This window comes from Macrobrachium nipponense, chromosome 38 (genome assembly GCF_015104395.2).
Source record: "Macrobrachium nipponense isolate FS-2020 chromosome 38, ASM1510439v2, whole genome shotgun sequence".
In the NCBI taxonomy this organism is placed as follows: Eukaryota; Metazoa; Arthropoda; class Malacostraca; order Decapoda; family Palaemonidae; genus Macrobrachium; species Macrobrachium nipponense.
In genome coordinates, this window is record NC_061098.1 from 18839305 (window position 1) to 18851851 (window position 12547).

Here is a 12547-nt window from a genome sequence, read left to right on the forward strand (position 1 = left end):
TTGGAGTGCTGGTTGCGAGTCGCAGATGATCAAGCCATTGTTTCTGGTCCGTGTGATTAAAATAACTGCATCTAGAAGTCCATGTAGTTCAATACGTGGAGCTTGATGACTCTGGAGGCGACGGCCTATCCAGCCCCCTGGCGGGGTTCCAAAGTGGGGGAGAAAACAGCACATCCAGCACTGCCATCCTGCTGTAGGGAGCCGTCTGTGTAGAGGTGATGGGCTACACTGAGGATGAGGATAGGTTCTGTCGATGGTCTCCAATGCACGTTGTTGTTGAAGTTGAGGCAAGTCAGTCTTAGAGACTGGAGTGTAAGAGATTGCTGGCACAGGAGTCTGCCAGGTGCAAGGCCATGATCCACATTCTCTGCCACGATGTTGATGTCAAGCCCCCGAATGCTTGAACAGACAGTACTAACTAGTGTACGTCCCCCCTTGTGGCGTAGTTGTGGACGAGGTGCATCTAGATCAAGAAGTTCTGATGATGTTTTGAATAGTGAGGAGACAGGTGAAGGGTAATACAGTCATTTGATACTGAAGTAGGTGACATTGGAGTATATTCGCTCAACGAGTGGAGGAGACGGAGTTCGTGTTGCATGTTTACAATTCTAGTGGATGCTGGACAACCTAGAATGAATCTCATGCTTGGTTCTGGAATTTTTCAAGCGGCTGTAGAGTTGATCTGGAGAGTTGACATAGTGCAGGGGAAGATAATCTATCACTGAGCGGATGAAAAGCAATATATATGTTTCTGGCAACTGGATAGATACTCCTGCAGAATATTAGTAAGCCACTGAGAGGAGTCAGGCGTCGCTGTAAACCGGGCCAGCAGATCTTGAACAATGGGATGTACTCTCTGTCTTTGCTGGAATGGATGGTGTAATTCGCACTGGCGCTCCCAAACCCAAAATATACTGTGTGCATAAAGGTACAACATTGTTCCCCACAGTAAATTCTGGTAAATCCTTGCTGGCCTTGGGGAGAAGATTCTACTTTTCCTGGGGAGATGATAAGACCACAGGAGGATGCTGATTCATAGAAGGAAGAAAGGAAGCGTTTGCAAGTGATCCGGGGAGGTTGAATGAATGCAAATATCGTCTGCGTAGCAAGTGATGGTTGTGTTATCAGTATTAGGAAGTAAGGAGAGAAGGCGATGTAGGAGGATATTAAATAAAAACAAAACGGACTAAGTACCCCCCCTTGTGGAGTACCAAGTTCAAGTTCCTTTGCAGTGCTCAATGCTCCCTTAAACAGCACACGAGAGACTCTATTTCGAAGATATCCACGTATCCACCTCAAAAGGTTTCCCTTGATCCAAAATCAATAAGCTTGGTCTAAAATAATGTATCTATTTGCAACATCAAATGCACTTTTCAAATCAATGAAGGCTACAAACACTGGTTGGGGGAGAGCCGAGTGTAGAGCTCCATGAGACAATGATGTGTTCCTCGTTTGGGGTAGGAAGCCATATATTCTAGATGAAAGCTTATCTTGCAGCCGGAACATAAGGCGTGAGAGGATACGTTCAAATACTTTGCAGAAACAGGAGGTGAGGGAGATAGGACGAAATTTGTCAGTGCCAGGCTTGGGAACGTAGTATAATTGTACTATGAGTCCATGCTAGGGGCACATATCCCAGGCAGAGGCAGAGGTGTAGAGCCGGAGGAGAGGGTTGCCAGGTATTTTTATGAGTGTGCAAAGGACTGCATAGTGATGCCATCATCACCATGAGCTGACTTCTTACTCCTTGCTAAGGCACGTCGTAGCTCTCCCTTAGTTTATGGGTACATCATCCTCTTCATCACTGCTTAGTAAGGCGGAACTGAGAGTAAGGCACGATGGTTTTTATGTGAAGAGAGAGAGCTTGTATATGAGCTGGAAGGTTGATGGTTCGTGACTGTGCTGACCACTCATCAATAAGGTCCTGTGCATACTGAGCAGGGCTGTGGTGGAGGACACTTGGGAGGGTTTTCTTCTTCACAATCCTGTTGATGAGGTGCCACATGGAACCGATGCTTGTTTGATGGTTGATACTGTCTGTTAATTTGTGCCAGGAATCTGTTTGTAACATTGCTGTAGAGCAACTAGATCATCTCTCGATAGTTGATACTGTGCAGAGTCTCAGGACTTGGTTGTCTCATAAAGGCAAGGCCATCATCCATCGCCTTCTTTTCTGCCTGAGAAATTCGATTATCCAGTGTCATAGCACCAACACGATGCCTGATATGAGGCTTTCTGATATATTGTGTGTGGAAAGCATGTGTGGTACTAACAAGTAAGGAGTAAAGTTTCTCCGGACAGTGGAGGTCAAATGTGGGTCGAAGGTTAGTCATATATGAAATGTACGTAGGCTGGTACTTTAGGCGGATTGTGATGCAAGTGCGATTGTGTATTGGAGTAGTGTAGCGGGAAGGGAATATTGGATGCTGAGACCAATGTGATCAGAGAAGAGCGTAGGAACCGTTACACAATTGACTCGGGAAGGTACGAGTCCACAGGTCAAGATGTGATCCAAAGCCAGTCCACCTCGTGCATGCGTAGAAATGCCCACCAGGAGTCTCCCAACCGTGGGTCAGTTGATTTCGACGAATGTAGCTAACGAAGTAGTAATTCCCCATTTCGGCCGGTTCACAGTGACAGCCAAGCAAGATCTCCCCAAGTTCGGGATGACGGGCATTAAACTCTCCCATGTACAAACCATACCACGAAGGGTTTGGGGCTGGAAGCCTTGGGTTGTATTATTTATCCTACCTTGGTGCTGCATATACATTGCACCAGTCGTATGGTGCCTCCGCCAACAGTAATCTCAAATAATTGAAATGTTTTTGTATCTTCATCCTCAGAGTTTGGGAGAGGTCTATGCTGAATTGAAGTGCGTATATAGGTGATGAGGCCATGTCTTACTAAATGGACGTAGGACACATAGCCAGTGAGCGAGGGAGCTTCTTCCCTTGGCTGAGCATTACCAACAAAAGCTTCCTGAATTAGAATAAACATCTGGGTGGTGACATGTACAATTCCCTTAAGTGCAGAAAGTTTTGCCCAGTTTGTAATACCACAGGCATTCCATGAGATGATATTAAGCTTTACTTGGTTATCGAACATGTCTTGGAAGAACGGCGACTAGATAAAGAGGCAGTGGTAACACCGGTATGAATTGGTGGTGTATCACGTGGCAATGGTCCTGTATGGGATTAGTAACACTCTCAAGACGTGTAGCAAGTGAGTCAAGTTTCTCAGTGAGTGTAGTAACTGATGTGATAACAACCTGCTGAGCTTCAACAAGAGATTGTAGTGTGTTATCATTAGTAGCTTTAAATTTAGAAGTTAGATTGTCAAAGGAGGTTACGAGACTGTCGATGCGAGTGTCCATGCTCTCTAAACGAGATCAATGGCTTCAAAACGTGATGTAAGGGAGTCACACCGAGACTTAAGGAAACATATACAGCATTACGAAGTGTAGTCACTTGTGAGGAGGCAGTAACAGTGGGTATGATTGATGGCACTGGAAGCTGTTGTGCAATAAGCTGGTTCGATGCAGAGCTGAACGCTGGTACAGCCATGCCACACATTGACTCCCGGCTCATTACATCTCGGGCATTTCCAATGCGAGGAGTCCGGTGTAGGTAGAGGTAATGAGCTTGATGTTGATGCCACGAAGAACTGTCAACCACTGTGGTGGTACAGGGGGCCGATGAGGGCAGGTCCGACTGTCATGCTCAGCAGCACAAAATGCACACTTTTCAGGGGCAGCACAGTATCGTGAGATGTGACCGATACCCCAGCATTTGAAGCACCACGGCTTTTCGTCTGGCATTCTGCGTAGTTAACATGATGGTAGACAAGGGAGGAAGGAGAAGTTAACAAAAGGCGGGTGGATCTGGGTGGCTCCAAGTAATGACAATACGATTGATGGATGGACTTCCCATCCTGTATGGAAAACGACGTACAGTGTGCACACCCTTCCAGTTTCCTTAGCTAATGAAGGGTCTACATCCACAGGATATCGAGTGATGAGATATGTAGGGAACTTACGGGGTCTGTTTACATCATCCTGAACATCTAACATAAGTGACAGAACCTCACCACCCTTGACCCTGTTTATGATATCCAGGCGATGCCTCGAAATGTATACAAATCGAGAAGTGACCGCAGACATTTTAACTTCAGCCAATTCCCAGATCGAGGCTGAACATCTTGGTAACCTCCGATAGCCAGCGAAGCTTCACATTAACCCCGGTTCTTCTCTAAATAAGAGCTTTATGTATTCAGCACGTGAGCAAAGGCAGGGAGAACAGTTTTTGTAGCCATGGTAGGTATATCTGAAAGCAGGTCTAGGCAGGGAATTATTTAGAACTTTATTTTTTTTGAGAGAGGAAGCATCACACTTTGTAGTTTTAGCAGCAGGGGATGATGGCTCATTACTGCTATCTGAATCATGCTCCATACATCGTTTGTTGGAGGTATAGGTATGGTCCATGAGACTAGGAGCTGCACCAGCAGGGATCAACTTATGAGATTTAGTAGAGACAAGTCGTGGCCAATGTTCCTGCGTAAGCAGATGTTCTTCAACATTATCATCACTTAGAGCAAGGTCCTCCTCAACATCAGCGAGAGTACCAGGTCCCGAGAATTCCATAGTCCATTATCTACTGGTGTTTTAACAATGCCCCGCCCGTATCTAATTTCGTTTCTATGGTACAGTAACATAGCCATGACAGGGATAACCACGTCACATACTCTGTACTGCGCATGCGCGGTTTAGGAAAATTTGAAAGTAGTGGTATGGCCGAGTGAACGAATTTTTAATCCTAAATAAAGTCTAAGTTCAAAAACTCGTAAACAACAAATAATAATGTCATAGCACTGAACCACTAATGGGCTATCCCACAGCTTGGTCAGTCAAATTCTAGCTGGGGATTTGTAGCTCTTCGTATCGCCTAAATAATCGAGGAAAGGTCTTTTCAGAGCATACAAATGCGCTTGTTGACAAAGTCCAAGATCTTCTTCGAGAGAGAGAGAGAGAGAGAGATGAGAGATTTTGAGAGAGAGAGATGAGAGAGAGAGAGAAGAGAGAGAGAGATTCTGTTGGGCGAGAAGTAAGTGAAACAAAAAAGGCAAATAAGGGTTGAATAATATTTGTTAATAAAATTGACTGAAATTGCTCACAAAAAGTATGATTATACATAAGTTAGCCTGCCAGTCTTCGTGGGATTCATCAATATCAAACGGACGATTATAGATCAAACTTTTTTATACACAATTATTATGGTGATAAACCTATGATATGAAGGGACTGGCCGTGATTCGCAAGTGGTTTAAGAATAATTAACGTTTTGGAAATGTATAAGCCTTGCTTATTATTATTATTAATTATTATTATTATTATTATTATTATTTTTATTATTATTAATTATTTATTATTATTATTATTATTATTATTATTATTAAACCAAAGCTTGCAAAATCAATTATCCATAAGCCAAATATAGGAAAGAAATTGGCAGAACAAAGAATAAACTATGAAAAGAGGAATAACAAAGTAAAATGAATAAGTAAGAAAAAAATTATGAACTGTAAAGAGCATTAGCTTGCTCAATTTTTATTATTATTATTATTATTATTATTTGCAGATAAAGTTTGAACTTCCGAAGTTCCATTTATAGGATTAGTTATATCATTACACAATTTGGTCACAACAAGGACAAAACTACTCGAAAACTTGTTTGGTACTGAAAAAGGATGAGTTAGACCTATCTGCTTATCTATTCATACGTGGTGGATATTTCCATTGATACAGCTTGAGAAAAGATTGCAGTCGCATTGGTGTCCATTAGTTATGAGAAAAGGATTTAATTAAATAATCATCATGATGAATTAAAACATGTCCAGCCACATCGGAAAGAAAGCAGTTGATATATTATTCCGAAAAAAATAAATTTCGTCATCGGAACTCCATTAACATGCCTCGTATTTATGACAGAAGGATTTTTTTCCACTGTCCCTACATGATTAAACCCCTTTCATGAACCAATTCAATTCCACACGATGGAAGATTTGCCAGTCCCAGGGGAAATAAGGTTGTTTTGTGTCCGGGAACATTTTTTGGGGGGATGTATTGTGCCTGCCCTGAATGGCAGTGTGATGTATTGACAGTCAGTGGACTGATCTTTCCGATGCGATTGGTTCCTGCGGTGTGTATGTGTGCAGGTTGAAAATGAGGCTATCATTGGCACTGCAAGGCTCCACGCAATTCAATGATTATATTTATCATTCATATGAACACACATTCGGGTAGAATGAGACTTTTAAGAGAACACTGACTTACAAAGTAGCTTTCACAGAGCAGAATCCCAACATGCGAAGAATGAAACCAGAGCGAAGGAAGCAGTAAATGTAAGTAAATTAACAAACGAATGTCAGGCAGTATGTCAAGCGGAGACCCAGAGGAAGGGTTTTGCTGATACTCTGCACAGCGAGTAGCACGCATCGGTAGTACCAGAGAGCAAGACGATAATAAAAGTTACTTTTGAAAATGTTGGTTCGGAATGATGGTTAAAGATCATCGTCCACCAATGGTATAAAGCATAGTCGCCAATTTTGGGAGCTGGAAACCACAACTTCAAGCAATCAGGACTAGACCGTGATCACGACACATATGGTGCTAATACCATTTACCTCTAGCTATATGGAACCTTACAAACAATAGCTAGTTTGCTGGCAACGGCGCATATATATACAACGAAATTGCTGTGAAAAGGAGCTTAATATCCATGGTAATATCAGAGTATATGTATTTATACATACATTATCCGTGTGTCTGTGTTTGCGTGCGAGTGCATTTATTTAAGCATAATGTTAGGTGACTAGACACGCAAGTATGCCACACGATTATAATGAACCTGTGGTGATTTTTCTAAATTGCAAAAATTGTATTAATTGTCAGCAGATAATTGTGAGAAAAATACTGTTTATGACGGGGGCTTTCAGTTGCATTTTTTTTTTTTTTTTTTTTTTAACGGAGAGCAGCTGGATTTTTAGTCCTTTTTTATTTTAGAGTTATTATATCTTACTTCTACGCGCTTTCATTGTCTACGCTTAAGTTTGTCTTGCGTATGATTTATTTTTCAAGTTTATTCTGCGCCTTAATGCTTTACTTTTAGCATTCCCTCGCCCCATGACCATAATGCTTTCGTAGAAGGGGCTCCCGGGTGGGGGAACCCACTATTTTGACGGTAGAGGTAACATGATGAAGACAGATTAGACCATTATTATAAGAACTTGAATAATGAAATCTTGTCTTTGACAGAAGTTCAAGCGAACGTGCAAAACACTACCACCTTAATACTATTTCCCTTACATTTTGATATTTTTTTTTTTATCTATTTGTTAAATTATCGTTTTTTTTTTCTTTATTAATAAGTGGGGTCTCTTCTTTCTGCATTTCCCTTTACCTCGTATTATTTGTTCCTAATGAACACCATACTTTTTGGAAGATTGAATTTCAAGTCAAATGCCCCTTTGGTGGGCTTGTTTCATATGAATAGGTTTCATCTTCTGAATTATAATAATAACTTATACTGACGTTTCTCCACTACACCATTTAATAATTCGGAGCGTTCTAAACCCTCGTTAAACATCGTGTAAACGGTGTCATCCGTGAGAACGTTATTCGCTCTACTCGCAAACGAGCCGGGAGAGACTTTCGAAAACAATGGAGTTATCTGTCCGGTGGTGGCCTCAGCCACGGTCTATAAAACTCTTAGCCGCTGCCCATGAAACTCAGCCACGGTCCGATGGTGGCCTATGCTGTTGGTAACTATCTGCCAGAAGTATGATTATAGCTTACTTCAACCCTAAATGAAATAAAAACTACTGATGAAACCAGATGGCTGCAATTTGGTATGTTTGATGATTGGAGGGAGGATATGATCATTTTGCAAGTTGCAATTTGCAAGTTTGCAACCCTCGAGCCTCAGTAGCTTTTAAGATCTGAGGGCGGACGGACAGACAAAGCCTGCACGAGAGTTTTCTTTCACAGAAAACCAATAAACCTAATTATAAACCACGCAAGTGGCATTCTTCATTTGCATATACTCTTTCCCCCAAAACATCTGCGAGGAGCGAAAGTCCAGCATCTCACGCGTGGCTGGCTTTCGGAAAGTTTATTGGTCCTAAAATATTCGTCCAACACCTGTCGACTGAGAGAGAGGAGCAATGGCGGACTTGGGCGGGACATTAACCCGTGCGTCTGAGGAAGTGGTTTGGGCGAGAGACGCCGACGAAGGATAATGGTAAGGAGAAGCTCGGTCTAGGGATAATATAGTTAGACCGTGAGGAGAAGAAGGCGCCGCTGGGAGAGCCCGTGGAAAATAGACCTCCGTGATGTGGGAGCTGGAGATGTCATGGCGTACAGAGCCGGTATTAAGCTTATTTGACCAATGTGGTCAATTTGAGTTACCGTTAGAAGTCCTTTCTGCATTTCAAGAGGAATAAACCGCTACCGAAAACGTGAAATGAAAGAATGAGAACTCATCATTCCTCACATTATTATGGGCATAGTACTATATTAACAGAAATCTTTCACTTGGACCATCATTACTATAGTAGACATAAAACAAAGTTCCTCGCTGGGAGAGTGGTTTTCGCCCTCGGCTGCCAATCCCAAGTTCGATTCCCGGCTCTGCCAACGCGGAATCAGAGGAATTTATTTCTGGTGATAGAAAATCATTTCTCGATATAGTGTGGTTCGGATCCCACAATAAGCTGTAGGTCCCGTTGCTAGGTAACCAATTGGTTCCTAGCCACGTAAAAATATCTAATCCTTCGGGCCAGCCCTAGGAGAGCTGTTAATCAGCTCAGTGGTCTGGTAAAACTAAAATGTACTTAACTTAGACATAAAACAATCGTCTTGATTTCAATAATTTTCTAATTCGACCCCCAATTCCTAGCAACGGGCCTGTGTGGAGGAAGTGGAAGCTATTTAAACTGATAAAAGAGTATAAAGTAGGAATTGGGGGTCGAATTAGAAAATTATTGAAATCAAGGACGATTGTTTTATATCTACTATAGTAATGATGGTCCAAGTGAAAGATTTCTGTTTATATAATATGCCCATAATAATGTGAGGAATAATGCGTTCTCATTCTTTCAATTCACGTTTTCGGTAGCGGTTTATTCCTCTTGGAATGCAGAAAGGCCTTCAAACGGTAACTCAATTTGACCACATTGGTCAAATAGGCTTAATACCGGCTCTGTACGCCATGACATCTCCAGATCGCCACATCACGGAGGTCTATTTTCCGCTGGCTCTCCCACGGAATATATATAGTATATATATATATATATATTATATTATATATGTATATATGTATATATATACATACATATTATATATATATATATATATATATATATATATATATCTAATAAAAGAAGCCTGTTATACCAAAATATGGAGAGAAAAATACTATATTCAGAGACTGCTGTCTCACCCTATGAAGAGGAGACAGCAGTCTCTGAAATATAGTATTTTTCTCTCTATATTTTGGTTTTTATTGGCTTCCTTTTATTAGATGGACTCTGTTTGTAACAGAACATTTTTTTTACCCGTCATATAATGTATATATAATAGTATATATATATATATATATATATATATATATATATATAACACATACATATATATCGTTAATTAGCAATGTAAAGTCCTTAATCCATATACAGTTCAAATTGAACAACAGTATGGGAAACTATGCTTAGTAACAAATGATCATATGAAAACAAAAAACAGACAGCAGCGAAAGCAAAAACCTGACGACATTAGCATTCTAAGAAACAAACAACAAAGAAGAAGAAGAGGGGGAGGAGACCCTACCTTCATTCTGAATTTAGAACGCGATCATAGTAACCAGCCACTGAAAAATGCCGAAACCAGAACACGACCGTTAGTCTCATACCAACAAAAGAATACTTATATGCCAGCGCTAGCGCTCTAGCAGCATCGCTCCCAAAGTAAACAGTTTCAGAAGCACGTATGTGTATTTAGTGAGCGACATTTCAACGTGTTGCTGATTAGCTACTTTCGCCTTGTTTATGTGTAGTACTATATATATACAGCTCTAGTAAATGTACCTAGATTCGACAGATATATGTATGCATGAGCAGGAACAGACCTTCACTGTTCTTTTTAGTCCAGTGGATATCGTTACCCCGTTTCGATGATTCCGGATACGGCTTCATCTGGATAGAATAGAAGATAGTACGTATAAGATTTAGGCCAAGCGCTGGGACCTATGAGGTCATTCAGAACTGAAAGTAACGTTGAGAGTGAAAAGTTACAAAGGTGTAACAGGAGGAAACCTCGCAGTTGCACTGTGAAACAGTTGTTAGAAGAGGGTGGAAAGTACGATGGAAGAGAGAATATGAAAGGAAGTACATTTAAAGGAATGAAAGGGGTCGCAGCTTGGGGCCGGCGGTACGCTGCAAAGAACCTTAAATAATGCCTACAGTGCGCCGCGTGTGGGGTGCACTGGCAGCCTCTCCTCGCCTCAGAACGGAGACTTACTTTAGAATGTGTTATTTTATATAATATATATACTATATTGTATATATATATATATATATAGATATATATGTATATATATATATATATATATATATATATATATATATATATATATTCAGGCTCGCTATTAAATTAATTATTTCTAGGATATACACAAGGATAAGATTTTCTCTCATAATAAAATTACCAATTAAACAACGAAAATGATTCTATAGAAAGCATTAGGAAAATTTCAATAAAAACAAAGTTGCGTGAAACATCCCAATACGAGAACTACATAAAACATGATAAATTAAACGAGGGCTAAACGAATTCCTTTTAAACTATTTTTACGGTTTGTTAGCCAGCTGTTTTGTATATAAAACTAAGAATAAATTCTAGCTATAACCTTAATTATTTTCCATATGCAAATTTTAAGGAAAAGCATAAAAATTCGTGTGGAATATAGTTTTCTCCCGATGACGTCACGTATGGGCGAGAAAATCATATATCCTTAGCTTGTTCCCACCGATCTGTGAACGGGGGAGGACGTCGTGTGTTATGGCTAATCTTGAACGTCTATCGAACATTGCATTTTGGCGTATTTAGCCAGCTATCCGAAAGGTAAGGAAAGCTTTTGAAATAAGTACGACTAAGTAGTTCCTGTATGGAACTTGGAATTCGGTAGGTATAGGCCTATCAATTAATAATTGTTTGCACTGATTGTTTGTTCCAACATTTATGATAGTAATAGTCATAGAAATATTAATAATAAGTATCGCCTGGCGATGACAAGAATGCTGAATATAAAGCCTAGTATTCTAAATATGAAGTACGGACATGGGCCGCATGAATCAGCGAGTAATATTGAATACTTTATGTCTCCATAGCTGTCTTTTCCCATAATTATGTTTAGCGTCCACTGTCTTATATATATATATATATATATATATATATATATATATATATATATATATATAATATATATATATATACATACATATATATCATAAGATCAACGATAACTTTCCTAACATTACTTCGTCTAAGCAGAAAACGGGTTAGGCTAATGGCACAAAGTGAGGGGAGGATGCAACTGATTTCTGCGGAGCCCTTTAAACATTGGCGGGAGAATGTGGGAGAACTTGTTCTTATCAAAATCCGGATTTCATGAAAGCCGTAACACATAAATTTCGGTGTTTAAAACGATGCAGAAATAGACAGCTTGCAGATTTGTTTAGAATATACAAAATCTATGAATGATATTGTTAATCTGTGTAAAAAAATGAATGGTTAGCCTCATCATCGGGTTAAGTCAATTACATAGTATCTTATGTCAGTTTCCTTATGGTTCTCTGAAATTACTTCTCATTTAAAATTGCTTTTTAATATTTTTCTTAAGTTCTTTACTTTCTTATCGGACACATTCATTCTTAGTTGGGGTGGGGGTTGTGTTAAGGTCCCTTTTAAAGCATTCAAGCATATTGTAGGAGACAAGCTCATGAACAGAAATACCGATGATGATGAATAAGACCAGTTTCTTTTGTATCAAATATCGATATATTATTGGAAATATACTTGAAACCTTAAAGTTTCACGAGGACTACTGTCGTCATCAGAGGAATGAAAACGAATTAAGAATTTAAGCATTTATAGGACTGACTCTGTACTGTATTCAGGTTCCTGACTGGTCGCCTACTTAAGTACTAATCATTCTGGTATGTTATGGTTATACTGCTTGGCTGCCTGGGGAATGGGTGGGAAGGGCGTAGATAATGGGTATGGGTCACGAAGCTTAGGTATTTGGCATTTTATCGGTCTAGGACTCTAGGTGATAAGTCTAGAGTCTAGACAATTAATTCCCTAACGAATCTGGAGAGTAGTTCAAGAATAAGACGGATGTGTATATTATCAACAGCATCAAAAGATTTGTTTCCCGTTACCACTGGGATCTAGTTAAACAGGAGTCTGTATAGGTGTCGCCCTTCTTTGAAACTGGCT

The 12547-nt window shown here is 40.1% G+C and overlaps 2 protein-coding genes across 2 annotated transcripts in view; one reads left to right on the forward strand and one right to left on the reverse strand.

The window, feature by feature from the left end:
• LOC135209479 (carnitine O-palmitoyltransferase 2, mitochondrial-like) overlaps positions 1-12547 on the reverse strand; it is a 74951-nt gene that overhangs the window by 48691 nt on the left and 13713 nt on the right. The window lies entirely within an intron of this gene.
• LOC135209693 (carboxyl-terminal PDZ ligand of neuronal nitric oxide synthase protein-like) overlaps positions 11132-12547 on the forward strand; it is a 489466-nt gene continuing 488050 nt past the window's right edge. The window contains exon 1 of the mRNA XM_064242447.1: positions 11132-11170. The gene's annotated coding sequence lies outside the window, so the exon portion shown is untranslated. The remainder of the gene's footprint in view (positions 11171-12547) is intronic.